The sequence below is a fragment of the Bicyclus anynana genome, chromosome 6 (genome assembly GCF_947172395.1).
Source record: "Bicyclus anynana chromosome 6, ilBicAnyn1.1, whole genome shotgun sequence".
Classification (NCBI taxonomy): Eukaryota; Metazoa; Arthropoda; class Insecta; order Lepidoptera; family Nymphalidae; genus Bicyclus; species Bicyclus anynana.
The window spans coordinates 3,542,937-3,558,723 of record NC_069088.1 but is presented as its reverse complement, the minus strand read 5'-3'; positions in this window follow the sequence as shown (position 1 = coordinate 3,558,723).

Here is a 15,787-nt window from a genome sequence, read left to right as displayed (position 1 = left end):
GTGCTCGTAGTTATGTAAAAACTAAAACCGTTTAAATTTTTTGTCCATCTCACTACAAAATTTTTTATACGTTTGTTTGTTGGTAATCTCTGGAACAACTGAATAGTTTTTAAAGACACTTTCACTGAAAGATAGAGGTGGTCATTAACCATATTACCTTTTATTCTGGCATCCCTCCATAATTGAGAATGTTTCAGTGGGATTTGTAAATACGACGATTACTCATTTTAGTTAGTTAGTTTACGTTATAGCGACGTGCTTGGTTTGAATATTCTCCGGTTTTGAAGTAAAAAGAAAGTAAAGTAAAGTAAGTAAAGTACTTTTGACGTAGAGGAATTACGGATGTAGGTTGTCTTTTAGACTACTCGTTTTTTTGCACAGAACAGTAAAATAAATCAATTATTCCTTATTCATAATGTACTTAATATGCTTTGATAAGTTAGCCTAATTACAATATTTATATACACTTATACTTATAAAAGATATCAAAAAGTATTTTATAGAGCTAAAGAATCTCTGAGCACGCCGACTCTGCGGAATTTGTAATATTTCATACACGTCCAGCCTCAGGTTTACAATACGTGGGCTAACTGCAAAACCGCATTTTCGTCGTTTTAAGTCTGTGTCTGCTATCACTTTCTAACTTTATGAAAGAAAGGGTGACAACAGTAGATTTCAGAACTGTATTTAACTGTACATTCCAGACGTATCAATAAATTATAACGGTATATCAAAAAAAATGTGACAAATAATAGAATTTAAGCTTTAAAATCAAAAGGTTAAGGTAAATTTTTGATACACACAATACTATTTAGAACTTCTTTGTAAATATCTAAACAGTAACTCGCTAACGAAGTTTAAAACTTTCAAAGTTTGTCCAGTAAGGTACAGACTTTTATAGTTATTTAGTGTCTCTTGAATCAGTAAATAATTTAGACCACTTTGTATCTAAGGCATTATGATCTCTCAATAAGACTACAAAAGGAATTTTGATGCTTGCACTTTAATTAAGTTACGACGGCAAAGACGGCGCTACCTTTTTTCATTCCGCCTTTATTTATTAATTAAAACAGCGAACATAGATCAACGAACAAATTAATGGATGCGCCATGACTTGTAATTTGGTCTGACATGGTCTGACTTTGCAAGTCATGGGATCGACTGGCTGTAAGTGGTTTTCAGACTTAGTGTAAATATAACGTTTCGCAGAGTTGTTAATTAGAAAACCGTGTTTCATTATCGATTTCGCTTCGCTATTGTTCGCGTTATCTTCAGAGGAAAGTTGTCTGAGATTTATTAATTTATTACAAAAAAATAGGATGAATTACGAAAAATTGTGTGTTATCTAATGAACTAAATTTAGCTTTGTTCGCATCTATTTTACAACTAGCAGATGCCCCCGACCTCGTCTGCGAGGAATTCAGTTTTTCTCAAATCCCGCGAACCATGGGATTTTCGAAATAAAAGTAGCCTATGTGTTAATCCAGAGTAATATCTATAAACATACACAATAACACTACAAATGATCCAATCAACTGTTATTAAAAAAAAACATTATTATTCACTCCTCTACTAGGCTAGGCATTTCCCTTTTTAGGAGAGGGGGTTTGGAGCTTAGATCCAAGCTGCTGCCCTACCGCGGGTTGTTAATATTTGACTATTTAAAGAACGCTATCAGACGGTAGTGATAATGATTGGGACTAACAGCGTAGCGTTCTCTCAGAGACACGATTGACTGTGGCATACTAACAACTTCTGACTACGAGTTGAGATTTGCAATGATAATTAAAAGCGCTCACCGTATCCATTGGAGAACGTTTCCTAGTTCTTTAGTACGTTTTCTTTATTGCATATAAGCCACCGTCACAGTTGTCTGCTTATTTTGTAATTGCTACTGTTCCTGGCGTCACAGTGCAATGCGCCAGATGCTAACAAGTGCTACGCGGAAAAATATGACTGCCTTGCTTTAGACTCACGATAGTCTTATGGCAGGCGTCCACAGATTCTATTATTATTACGCATCAAACGGATTCTATTATTCTTTGTATAAAAAGGCATACCAGTGCGTCCACTGATCCTCATCGTACGGATCGCATCGAACGTAACGTAACGTAGTTATTAATTAGTAAGGGTTTACGCATAAATTTTAAATTAAAATTACGCATGATTTCGAATTCTTCAAAATCGATAAATTTTTAATTTTGCTTTCAAAATCAAAAAATCAAAAATCATTTATTTCAAGTAGGCTCAGTTTACAAGCACTTTTGACACGTCAGTTGACTATTTGTAAAGATTCTTTATATTTGATTTGAAACTTTTATCGTATTCCGACAATGATCAAGAAGTGAGATTTGGTTGTTTACATTTATTAGAAATAATTTATACGTATCCAAAAACATACATAATATTTCCATTTTGTCTGATGATTACCAAGCGTACTCATAAATCAAACTAGGTATTTTTTAATTAGTTAAACCATTTTGCAATAAGTTAAAGTAATTATCCATAGCTCCACGAATGTGCTAGGAGAGCCACACTACGGGAGGAATGGCGACGGATAGTGAGGCTTGCCACCGCACCCAAATGACGACCACGACCACTCTGTCAAGAGTGTTACGACAAAGAAGAAGAAGAAAGTAATTATAAACTTGTTTTTAAAAATACATTTTTAACCAATAATTAATTTATGGTAGAACACAAAATGTTTAAGCAATAAAAGTAGAACGTAAACTGTACCATCGATTAGTTTATTTTAAAACTGTAAACCGCGACCATATTATTCCGATACAGTTGGAACTATAAACGTACATTATACATTTTCTTTGTTCGTTAATAAGCTATTTTCGTTTGCTGCAAACAATCATTAATTAGGGCAAAACGTAAATCCACCCGAGGCGTGGTCCTTATTTAGTCAATAGTAGGGGAATTTTTATTCGATTTTTGTTTCCTTAGACTAATTTTCTTTGTTTGAATTGAACCTCCTCGATGATAAACCTTATTTTATTGACGTTGATATGTTAATTTACCCGGGTTTTATTTATATCTAAATGGAAATGGTGCGACCGCGCAGGCCCGCAGGGTTGGAGGCCGCAGGCCCACGCGTCACAAAGAGAAAAATAATGTGTCGGAACTTATGTTCAATCCAGCTCCAGAGGTCCTGGGTTCCAGTCCACCGGGTCCACTGTATGCTATTTCCTACCAAACTAACCTAACCTACCTAATTGAGACTGTGAGGCTATTTGGATGAGATAATAAAGACTCACACAGAAAGTCCAGAAATTCTTTATTTGTCAGTTATTTCTCATTAGATAACTAGAAACTATGATAAATCATATACTCTTAGTGCGAGTGATGTTTTTCTCGTCCCACGGAGGAAAGAAGATGTGGGTTACTTGGACCGGACTTAAAGGCTCTAATGTCCCGGTATCTCAGTCGTTGAATTGAGAGCCCGTGGGTCCAAATCACACTACCGGTCACCAACCAACCAAACGGAAAATTTGTTTATCTTCCCACATTCCCACCTCCGTAAGAGAAAACATAACTAAACCTTTACTTAAGCATGTACTTCTATAGAATCCTCAAACAGCATAATATTTGCTGTTGGACAAAATTACACAAAGTATCATAATATACCAAAATACCGCGTACAAAATACTGAATACAAAATACCACGTACGAAATACAAAATACCAAAATACAAAATACCACCATAAATCGTTAAGCACTAAACTTTAAATTATATCCGAACACGGTTCAGATCCAATGTCCAAATATCCAAAATTCCCCCCCCCCCCGAAATTAACACTGTATAGATATGTTTTCGTCCATAACACCGAAGATCAACGCAAGCTTGGTAAACAGGATAGAACTGACCTTGTCTGGGTCTTTACCCGGTTATATGTCCTGCCGGACTCCCTTGACCTGGTACGGCTACTCCGTCTCCTTCAGCTTGCGACGTTCCCGGATGTTGTAACCGGCAAATGATTATCTTCTTAAAGCCTTCCACGAATCCCGCGACGTCACGACGGATTCGTACAACCTCTTCGAAACTCGTAAAAACTCATAAATTACCCCTTTTACATTCTCAAAGGTTCTCGAAACTCATTCTTATATCTTTCTTTCTTATTTTTCCTATTTTTATTTTTCCCACTGAAACGAAGAAATGACACGTCATTGTTAAGTTCTACCGGCGTGGTCAATGACCCCGCCCAATGTCCCGTAAGGTGAAAAATATTTCTTACCTGATAATATCAGCTCTCTCTAGCCCATTATTCCCCCAAATATTAAATATACGAATTCATTGCCAACGGGAACTGGAACAAAGATTTATACATTCTTTAACAGCGGCCATTTTGTAATACCTGAATGTGCAAAAAAATATGTACTCACGGAAGACTCCTGTGATTTTCCCAAGACTTAATAAAACTTATATTTTCAATGAGCTGAACATAATATTTTAGTTAAGGTTTTTGGTCTCAGCAGACCTGCTACATTAAATCCTTCCCCCCGGATATTTTTGTTCAGCTCATGGTGGCTGTTTCCAGAAAATGCTCGAAACTCTGTCCCCGGCGAGAACTTTGCTCACACGTTTTCGTTCGACGCATCAAAAAATTTGTTCGTTCATACAAATCTTAACTATAACAATAGAAAATCTTTATCCCTTTTATTTTTGTATTCACAAATCATAAGCTTGCCAACACCATTCTAGTGCCTTATTATATGTTTTTGAACCCCCACGACGTTTGTTTTACCCGAAAATTGCCAATTTGCACACTCCGACCCTGAAACGAAACGCAATCTCACACAAAGAGACACGCTCCAGTCGCCATCTATGGTTTAAACGCCCATTCACTAGCGACCCATAATATAATCAATTCTTCGCACCTTATTATGAGCACGTTTTGTACGGATTTCGTCATCATACCAACAGATGGCGCTTTACACCGTCACAATACTCCCCCTCCACAAAAACACGTGTCGAGATATATCGAATATATATCTCGAGACGGCTGCCCTCAGCTTAAGCAAAAGAAAACCCAAAACAAAAGAAAAAAGACATCTGTTGAAGAACACCTTTCGAAATCTAAGATGTTAAATTCAAAAATTATCGTAAAACTTTGATCAAAATACCATCAACAGACAGTCGTCCTACCAAATTTACGAAATCATTTTTCCCGAAAGAAATAACCTACAAAGATAAAGAATTATTATGGACCTCCTACCAAAGATTATTTAACTTAAAGACTACTAATACGAAATTCATTTAACCATAAAGTAACTGAAATTTTCTAAATTCTAAGACTAACTCTAACTTAATTAAGCTTGAACAAAGTATAATAAGACAAAATTTGTATTTTCCACTTTAACTAATGTTGTATTGCATCTTAAGCGAATTTAAGAACCTACGAAACTTAATAAACCTATGTTATGTAAAAGCGAATTAATCAAAATCAAAAAAAAATATGCTAACAAAATTATAGAGAACGAAATTATAAAGAAATCTAATGCAAATGTATTCAAAAAAACGGAACTAAATACACCAGTGATCCACAACCAAGTGAGTTTCACCTTAAGGTGTGACTGAATTGTCTCTTCTTAAAGAAAGAAACACCTAAAGAAACCATAAGCAGCCCGTTTCCACTTCTCGCTCTGAAGTTCAACCTAACCAAGCAAGAATTCACATTGCCTATGTCATTTCTTAATCCTAAACTAATGTCGAACTTTTAGTTGACCTCTTATAACTTAGCTTCAAAAAAACTGATACTGAATACTGAAAATGTGTATACTGAACCGTAATAACTGCACTATGAGGGATTTAAGTTTTCCTGCGCCAATATTCTTTGAATTGTTTTCCTTAACATGCCTAATCTCTTTCATACTTCTCTCTCTTAAACTATGGTAATGCTCTCGTTTTCCGATACATCACTACTTTCACAATATCCTAATTAAATGCTTTATATTATTTACATTTAAACAGGGAAAAACAACTTCTTCGGCCTAACCTCATTTATTTCTTAAAATCCTTTATGTGCCACGTCCCAATTGGACGATTATCTGAACACCGAACCAATTCGTACACCAATGGTGAAAGAACTTTAACTATCTTACATTTCTCAAACTTAGGGGCTAATTTTGATGCAATATGCTTAGAAGCATCACTTAATATATAAGTTCTTTTCCATACTATATCCCCTACAGAATATTTCGCGGACCTCCTTCTTATGTTGTAATGAGCAGCGTTTGAAGCATGAGCCTGAAACAATCTTTCCCTAACTTGCTGAAATATCTCGGTCAAAGTTCCAAATTCACCTGCATACTCTTCCCTAGGCATACCGACTTCATAATCTTTATCTGTCTCCTTATAAAAGGAACCATTTAAGATTGGTTCTCTAGCATGGACAAGAAAAAACGGCGTAAACCCAGTGGATTCGTTAACTGATGAATTGATTGCAAATTGGATCTTTGATAAGTTTTTATCCCACGTTTTATGATTGTCTTCTACATAAGACGCTACCGCCGTCATTACAGTCTTATTATAACGCTCCACAAGATTAACTTGAGGAGTGTACAATGGAGTATAATGTAAATTTGGGATATTGTACTGTTTAATAAATTTTCGGAAATCAGAACTCGTAAATTGTGATCCATTATCCACAATTACGGTTTCTGGAATACTGTGCGTAAGAAACACATTATTCTCTAAATGCTTAATAACGGCAGCACTTGTGGCTTGCCTTAACGGAAATAATAACGTATATTTTGAGAAACAGCACGTTACGACTAGCAAGAATGTGAATCCTGAAGTTGACCTTGGCAAAGGTCCAACAAGGTCAGCTGAAAGAACCTGGAATGGTCTTTGACACCTCTTAGGTTTTCCCATTAGTCCTGGTTTAGCAGTTGTAGCATGTTTATATGCAGAACATGTGTCACAATTTTCGACGAAGTTCACTACATCTTTGTACATGCCCTTCCAGAAATACCGAAGAGAAATCCTACGATGTGTTTTGAATATACCGAAATGACCTGATTTTGGGTCTGTATGGTTCTCTTCCAAAATCTTTTTGACCTCACTCTTACGAACCACCTCTTTCCATTCAAACTCACTAAGTAATTTATATTTACACTTACTAAACCTAAACAATCTATTGTCTAAAATGCAGAAATTCGGAAAATTAGATGGATGCTCCTTATAACCCTTAAAAGTTTTATCGTACCATTCATCTGGAACGAAATTTTTATCTAAACTTGCTTGTTGTCTTCCAACAGCTTCTACCGCAATCAGTCTCGATAAAGAATCTGGAACAACATTTTCGGAACCCTTCCTATGTTCGATAGTGAAGTTATACTGCGACAACCTGCAACCCCATCTGGCTAATCTCCCCGTTGGATTTTCAAGATTCAGAAACCATTTCAACGATGCATGATCGGTAATAATTCTAATGTGTGCTGAACCAAAATATCCCTGAAATTTCTCCACGGAGTATATTACTGCCAAAGCTTCTCTTTCGGTGGCCGAATAATTTCTCTCGTTTTTATTCAAACTTCGACTTATATACGCTATTGGATGATCATGACCGTCTATATCTTGAGAGAGCATACCGCCTATTGCATATGAAGACGCATCGCAATGAATTTTAAATTCTTTACTGAAATCCGGAACTGCCAAAATTGGTGCAGTAACTAATGCATTTTTTAAAACATTAAATGCTAATTCAGCCTCCTCATCCCACTCAAACTTAGGTGTATTTTTCCCAGTTCTTGTTAATCTATTCAATGGTGTTGCGATTTTTGCAAAATTCCTAATGAATCTTCTATACCAAGAACAGGTGCCTAAGAAAATTTTTACTTCTTTCGCTGTTTTTGGCGTAGGAAAATTTAATATTGCTGCTGTTTTATCGGGATCTGTTCTCAGACCGAATTCATCCACCACATAGCCTAAATACTTCAATGACTTTCTAAAGAATTTACATTTTTCGAAATTAATTGATAATTGCGCAAATTTTAATTTTTCCAGAACTCTATTTAACAAAATTAAGTGTGTATCGAAATCTGCTGAACAAATGACAATGTCATCGATGTAACAAAATACCATTCCATTTTCTATGTCTGGACTAAAATTTTGATTAAATAGTGTGTCCATTAGCCGTTGTTGGCGTGCAGGAGCACCACATAAACCGAATGGCATAACTTTAAATTTAAACAAACCACGAGATTTTACTGTGAAACTCGTTTTTTCTTGTGACTCTTCACTCAAAGGGATTTGCCAAAAGCTAGAACTTAGATCAATGGAAGAAAGAAATTTAGCTTCTTTAAGACTATCCAGAATTTGAGGTATGTAGGGAATCGAATATGAATCACCTTTCGTGATCGAATTTAATTTACGGCAATCTAAACAAAATCTCCACTCTCCAGTTGATTTTTTTACTAGGATAGCGGGATTATTCCACGGACTTTCACTTGGAGTTACTACATCGAGAGCAAGCATTTTGTCCAACTCGTTACATAAAGCTTCTTGCTTATCGGGTGATAACGGATACTGCCTGACTTTGATTGGAGCTGCGTTCCCTGTATCAATGACATGCTTTATTAAATGAGTTCTGCCTAAACCTTTTTTTTCTGTAGAGATTTCTGAAAATTTGTCTACTACACAAGTTGCCATTTCTTGTTGTCTTATTGTTAATGATTCGAAACTCTGAATGGTATGTATTTGAGAATCCCCCACTGAACTAATACTAAAAAATGTTGAAGGTGGTGTACTTAATTCTAAACTATCGAAAATTTCCGGGGCTAATTTGAATATTTTCCAAAAATCACAACCGAAAATTATGTCTGAAACTATAGATGGTACTATATAAAATTTTACTATATGAGTCAAATTATTATATGTGATTGGGATAAACATATACCCACTGCAATCCAGTTTATCTCCATTTGCTACAAAAAATGATTGTTGATTGTCCGAATGTACTTGATAACCCAATTGTAAAAAGGTTTTATGAGAGTTATTTCCCAGAATGCTAGAACACGCACCAGAATCTAATAGACCCGTGATTTGTATATCACCTACTAAAATTTTTAAATATGGTCTGAATGAATCCTTATTTATTGAACACAGGACTGTATCAGGCAAATAGGAGCCGGCACCGGTTCGCCTTCCTGAACAGTCCTGATTTATTAGTTTTTTGAAATTCTAACCTTATCATGTTCAGTTCTGAACGACGGTCCTTTCCTTGGCTGATTTTTAACCTTACAATTCGGACAGTCTCTAACCGTAAAACCTGACTTTCCACAACCATAACAACGTAGTGTTGTCGGAACGATAGAACACTGCTTGAAGTCATGCTGTCCTTTACCGCATTTGTAACAACAAGAACCACGAGTTTTCACATCTTTATCTTTAACTAAACGGGTATTATTCTCATTATTAAAAGGCCTAAAATTAGATTCTTGATTTGAAACGACATTTACTTGTTTAGGTTTCCCCTTATACACAAACTCTGCGTTTAGATTAAATTGATTATTAGAGTTTGGCTCGACAAAATATGATGAACGTTGTTTTGCAGCCTCCAGCTTACGACATTTTTCTTTTAAAGTTGCCACTGAATCTATATTTATTAGTGCTAATTGTTCCGAATAAGACGGTCTTATGTTGTGTAGTAATATCTCTAATTTTTGTTCCTCTGAAAGTGTTGTTTTTAGTCTGGCGAACATACAAAACATGATTGAAAAATAAATGCTTACTGATTCTTCCTTACCTTGAGTTCTTGACCGTATTTCCCCTAATAATCTATAATCATAATCTATGGGATCGAACTCTTCTAAAAGGACTTTTTTTAATTCTTCCCAATTCTGAACAAAACTCCTAATTCCCCGGAACCATAACAAAGCTTGACCTGAAAATAAGTGAAATGCTGAAGCAAATAATCTACCTTCTGAAACGCCATATGAGTTTTTGTATTCCTCTACCCTTTCTACGAAACTTCTGGGATCTCCATGTCCGTTGTAGGACAATTTCCATTTTGCTACGTTTTTGTCTCCCGTGCACTCTACGATAGTACTATCATGTCGGAATGAAGGTTCTTCCTGGATTGGTTCCTCTTCTGGTTCAATCATTGCACGCAATGTCTCCAATTTCGCATGCAACTCCCCCTTCTTTTTCATGGCAGGCCTATCCGAACACTGCACTCGTAAAAGCCTATGGTGAAGGTGACAAAACAAGGCCCTACTCCTACTAAAAGCATGTTTATCCCCGGAATCGTTAAATTTATTTATAAGGTCATCCAGGTCTTGAATTTTTTGTGTAATTATTTCTAATTCTGACTCGGGTTCGAAATCGGTTTCCGGAATTTGTTCTGGTGGATACTCTTCAATCAATACTCTTAACTGCTTCTTGAGTTCCACTACAGTGCCTGCTTGAGTTTCTGACCGAATAGCTACCTCGTAAATTAATTCATCTTTTAACAATGCGTGGCACTGACTAAAGTTTTGCTCCATTTTTACTAAATTACAGTGTTTATTGAATCTAATAAGTAATAACCCCCCTTATGAATCAATTTATTAAAGAATTAGCCGAAACAAAAAAATATTCTTACTTGGTGGTATAATGTTTACAACAATCACAATCTAAATGAATATCAGTATATGCAACTATAATACTACTATAATCTGGGTAAATGTAACCAAATTGTTGTTCATATGTGTACACTAAAATACTCAAAAAATATTTTTGTATCAAAAATATTATCTTTAAATGTTTCTTAATTCAAAGCACTACATTAAATATACAAAGTTATGTAACATAAAGGCAATTACATAAAGATTCCGAATCGTTACACTCAGTACAGTTCAACTTATATTGAATATTTATGTACTTAATGTCATAATCCTAAATTTGTATCGCAACAAAATAACATAGTAAATTGTAAGTTCTTACTGTTGAATTGTATACAGCCATACAATTATTAAGAAATATTAGTTAATTTAGTTAACAATATACCTAACTTAGACTAAATCACAGGAGTTAAATATTCTTCCCTTCCATTGGCCGACTTTATCCAAACCGTTTCGAACTATAATTTATGGTGGTATTCTGTGTATAGACTTAAACTAGTTATCGCTTAGACCTCACAGTCTACTCTTATCATAAAAGAAAAAAATAAAAAATTGTTATCCTATCTAATTCAACTATACTATAGCAATACCAAAACACATTAAATTGTTACCTACACAAAAGGCAATACCTTAACATACTAAAAAAATCATGTATAATATACTAATACTAAATATACACTTAAAATCTCATAACCGAAAGAGCGAATAACTGAATTGTTACATAACTGAATGGTTTAAACTAAATATCCGAAATGTTAGTTACCTTTTATATGGGTAGCTTGTTTTCACAACTTCCTTACAAGAAAATGAACCAAAACAATAAAAGAAATATACCTTAACCTTACTCTATTTACTAACTTAATAATCAGAACAAGTTAACAACCTTAATATCACTCTCCAGGATATATCGTTTAAGGTGAAGTTTGAATACAACTATTTATTTATTATGAAACTCAACTCTAAATAAAAAATTAAATAACTTTTAACACAACTCAATAACCACTTGTCTTATTAATAACCATGTATTGGATGTGATATTCATTATCTAAATGTTAGTAACAAACTAATAACTGATAGTAAAAAAAACTCTTCAAGTTTCCAAGTCTGTTTGATAAACTTTAATTGTAGGTTATACTGAATTACTTTTAAAAACAAAAATACTACTCTAGTAGTTTAGTATGTTCATGTTCAATTATAACTTTTATCTGTCCCCTAGTTTTGATTGGTGAATATTATTACTAATAACTTCCTGAAATGAGACAAAAAAAAAAAAAATCAAATATACAGATATCATTTATGACCGCAATCCCTATTTCAAACAATTTCAAACAATCGCTGAACGTAACTATAAGTGTTTAAGCAAAAAAACAAGATAAAGTTATATATAAACAAGACAACTTTTGTAAAAGTAGGTACGTTGAGTTATTTCCCTGAACTATATTTCCTTTGCAGGAACCTTTATGACCCACTGTAATTAAAATATTAAACAAAATAAACTAAACAACTAGGTTAAATAAATTAAGTAAATTGAGTTAAAATTGAAAACTTAATAACTAAACTAAGTAACTTGAATTGAACGCTGTTTGTGGTCTCAACCAGCATAAGCACCGAATACCGTTGGATGCAATATGCTGCCAACTTTTAACAAAAGGTTAAGGTACCTGTTAACTGACTAAACTAAACTAAAACTGCCTAAATTAAACTAAACGTTGGGCGCCATTTGCGACCGCGCAGGCCCGCAGGGTTGGAGGCCGCAGGCCCACGCGTCACAAAGAGAAAAATAATGTGTCGGAACTTATGTTCAATCCAGCTCCAGAGGTCCTGGGTTCCAGTCCACCGGGTCCACTGTATGCTATTTCCTACCAAACTAACCTAACCTACCTAATTGAGACTGTGAGGCTATTTGGATGAGATAATAAAGACTCACACAGAAAGTCCAGAAATTCTTTATTTGTCAGTTATTTCTCATTAGATAACTAGAAACTATGATAAATCATATACTCTTAGTGCGAGTGATGTTTTTCTCGTCCCACGGAGGAAAGAAGATGTGGGTTACTTGGACCGGACTTAAAGGCTCTAATGTCCCGGTATCTCAGTCGTTGAATTGAGAGCCCGTGGGTCCAAATCACACTACCGGTCACCAACCAACCAAACGGAAAATTTGTTTATCTTCCCACATTCCCACCTCCGTAAGAGAAAACATAACTAAACCTTTACTTAAGCATGTACTTCTATAGAATCCTCAAACAGCATAATATTTGCTGTTGGACAAAATTACACAAAGTATCATAATATACCAAAATACCGCGTACAAAATACTGAATACAAAATACCACGTACGAAATACAAAATACCAAAATACAAAATACCACCATAAATCGTTAAGCACTAAACTTTAAATTATATCCGAACACGGTTCAGATCCAATGTCCAAATATCCAAAATTCCCCCCCCCCCCGAAATTAACACTGTATAGATATGTTTTCGTCCATAACACCGAAGATCAACGCAAGCTTGGTAAACAGGATAGAACTGACCTTGTCTGGGTCTTTACCCGGTTATATGTCCTGCCGGACTCCCTTGACCTGGTACGGCTACTCCGTCTCCTTCAGCTTGCGACGTTCCCGGATGTTGTAACCGGCAAATGATTATCTTCTTAAAGCCTTCCACGAATCCCGCGACGTCACGACGGATTCGTACAACCTCTTCGAAACTCGTAAAAACTCATAAATTACCCCTTTTACATTCTCAAAGGTTCTCGAAACTCATTCTTATATCTTTCTTTCTTATTTTTCCTATTTTTATTTTTCCCACTGAAACGAAGAAATGACACGTCATTGTTAAGTTCTACCGGCGTGGTCAATGACCCCGCCCAATGTCCCGTAAGGTGAAAAATATTTCTTACCTGATAATATCAGCTCTCTCTAGCCCATTATTCCCCCAAATATTAAATATACGAATTCATTGCCAACGGGAACTGGAACAAAGATTTATACATTCTTTAACAGCGGCCATTTTGTAATACCTGAATGTGCAAAAAAATATGTACTCACGGAAGACTCCTGTGATTTTCCCAAGACTTAATAAAACTTATATTTTCAATGAGCTGAACATAATATTTTAGTTAAGGTTTTTGGTCTCAGCAGACCTGCTACATTAAATCCTTCCCCCCGGATATTTTTGTTCAGCTCATGGTGGCTGTTTCCAGAAAATGCTCGAAACTCTGTCCCCGGCGAGAACTTTGCTCACACGTTTTCGTTCGACGCATCAAAAAATTTGTTCGTTCATACAAATCTTAACTATAACAATAGAAAATCTTTATCCCTTTTATTTTTGTATTCACAAATCATAAGCTTGCCAACACCATTCTAGTGCCTTATTATATGTTTTTGAACCCCCACGACGTTTGTTTTACCCGAAAATTGCCAATTTGCACACTCCGACCCTGAAACGAAACGCAATCTCACACAAAGAGACACGCTCCAGTCGCCATCTATGGTTTAAACGCCCATTCACTAGCGACCCATAATATAATCAATTCTTCGCACCTTATTATGAGCACGTTTTGTACGGATTTCGTCATCATACCAACAGATGGCGCTTTACACCGTCACAATGGGATAGAATGAAGATGCAATGGCAACACCACAATGGAAAGCGCAGTGTTCTGCGACTCCCACAATTCGGACCGACGACGGGTTTTGACGGCCTCCGTGGCGCAGTGGTATGCGCGGTGGATGTACAAGACGGAGGTCCTGGGTTCGATCCCTGGCTGGGCCGATTGAGGTTATCTTGATTGGTTCAGGTCTGGCTGGTGGGAGGCTTCTGCCGTGGCTAGTTACCACCGACAAATATGTACAGCCAAGCGATTTCAAGTCCATACATGAGTCCTATCCAGCAGTAGACGTCAATAAGCTGAGTATGATGATTATGATGTTTTTTTTTATTCTTTACAAGTTAGCCCTTGGCTACAATCTCACCTGATGGAGGATGAAAATCCAAACTCCTTTTGGTTTCTACACGGTATCGTATCGGAACGCTAAATCGCTTGGCAGTACGTCTTTACCGGTAAGGTAACTAGCCGCGGCCGAAGCCTCCCACTAGCCAAATGTATGTCAAGTGTAGAAGTTATAAAAAATCTACATTAGAGTGTCATTAATTTTAAATTTATTATAAAAAAACGGCTAAAACTCACGTGATACAATGTTGGAGTATGCCCGACAAGTTTCGAACCTTAGTCATGAGCTGGTTCTTGCAACGCGGCGCAAGCCAAACTGAACCCTGTGTGGGTTAGAAACTAGTCGGGCATACTCCAATGTTGTACCACGTTTTTAGTAAATTTATACTCCACAACTCTTTATAGCTGTGTCTTGAAAAAATGCAATATCATGCAAATTTTAACACTACACCACTTTCACGCAAAGACTTCCGATAATGGCATATAAAATATGATATATTGCGAAAGTATTGGCGGCAGTTCAACATATTTGTTGCGGTGGGATATGCCAGCTACGGACCTAATTTTGCCATATGGAAATTTATTACGTGAATTCTTTCTGGAAGATACCGTTATTAGGCAAGATGGCTGACTCCCTTCCGAGTTATCGAGTTAATCTATACTTCTATACTTATATTATAAAGCTGAAGAGTTTGTTTGTTTGTTTATTAGATAGCACATTTATCGAGGAAGGCTATAGGCTATATATTATCCCCGTATTCCTACGGGAACGGGAACCACACGGGTGAAACCGCGTGGCGTCAGCTAGTTATAAATAAAAAGTTGTATGTAGAATTTTAAAAGATATCATGTTTCAAATTGTATGAATTAAGAATACCGCATATAAACCGTAGATCTTAGAAAACTTTCAACGCACTGTCGTACCTAACTAGTAACTACCTACCTACACCTACCTAATTTTGGGAAATATGTCTTGTAAGGTCTTTTGCACTTAAAATAAGTTGCGCCTTTAAGTATACTATACTTCTCAGACTAAACAAATATAAAAAAAGTACTACTAAGTAAAATAAATTATACGCATTAGGCATTCAATTAAAGTTCCTAGGTTTTTCGAAATTTCCAGGCCCACAAACAAACACAAACAAACATATTGTAAAATAGTAATCGATAGAAAGTCAAACATCAATGTCCTAAGTGTCAACAACCTACAAAGTGACA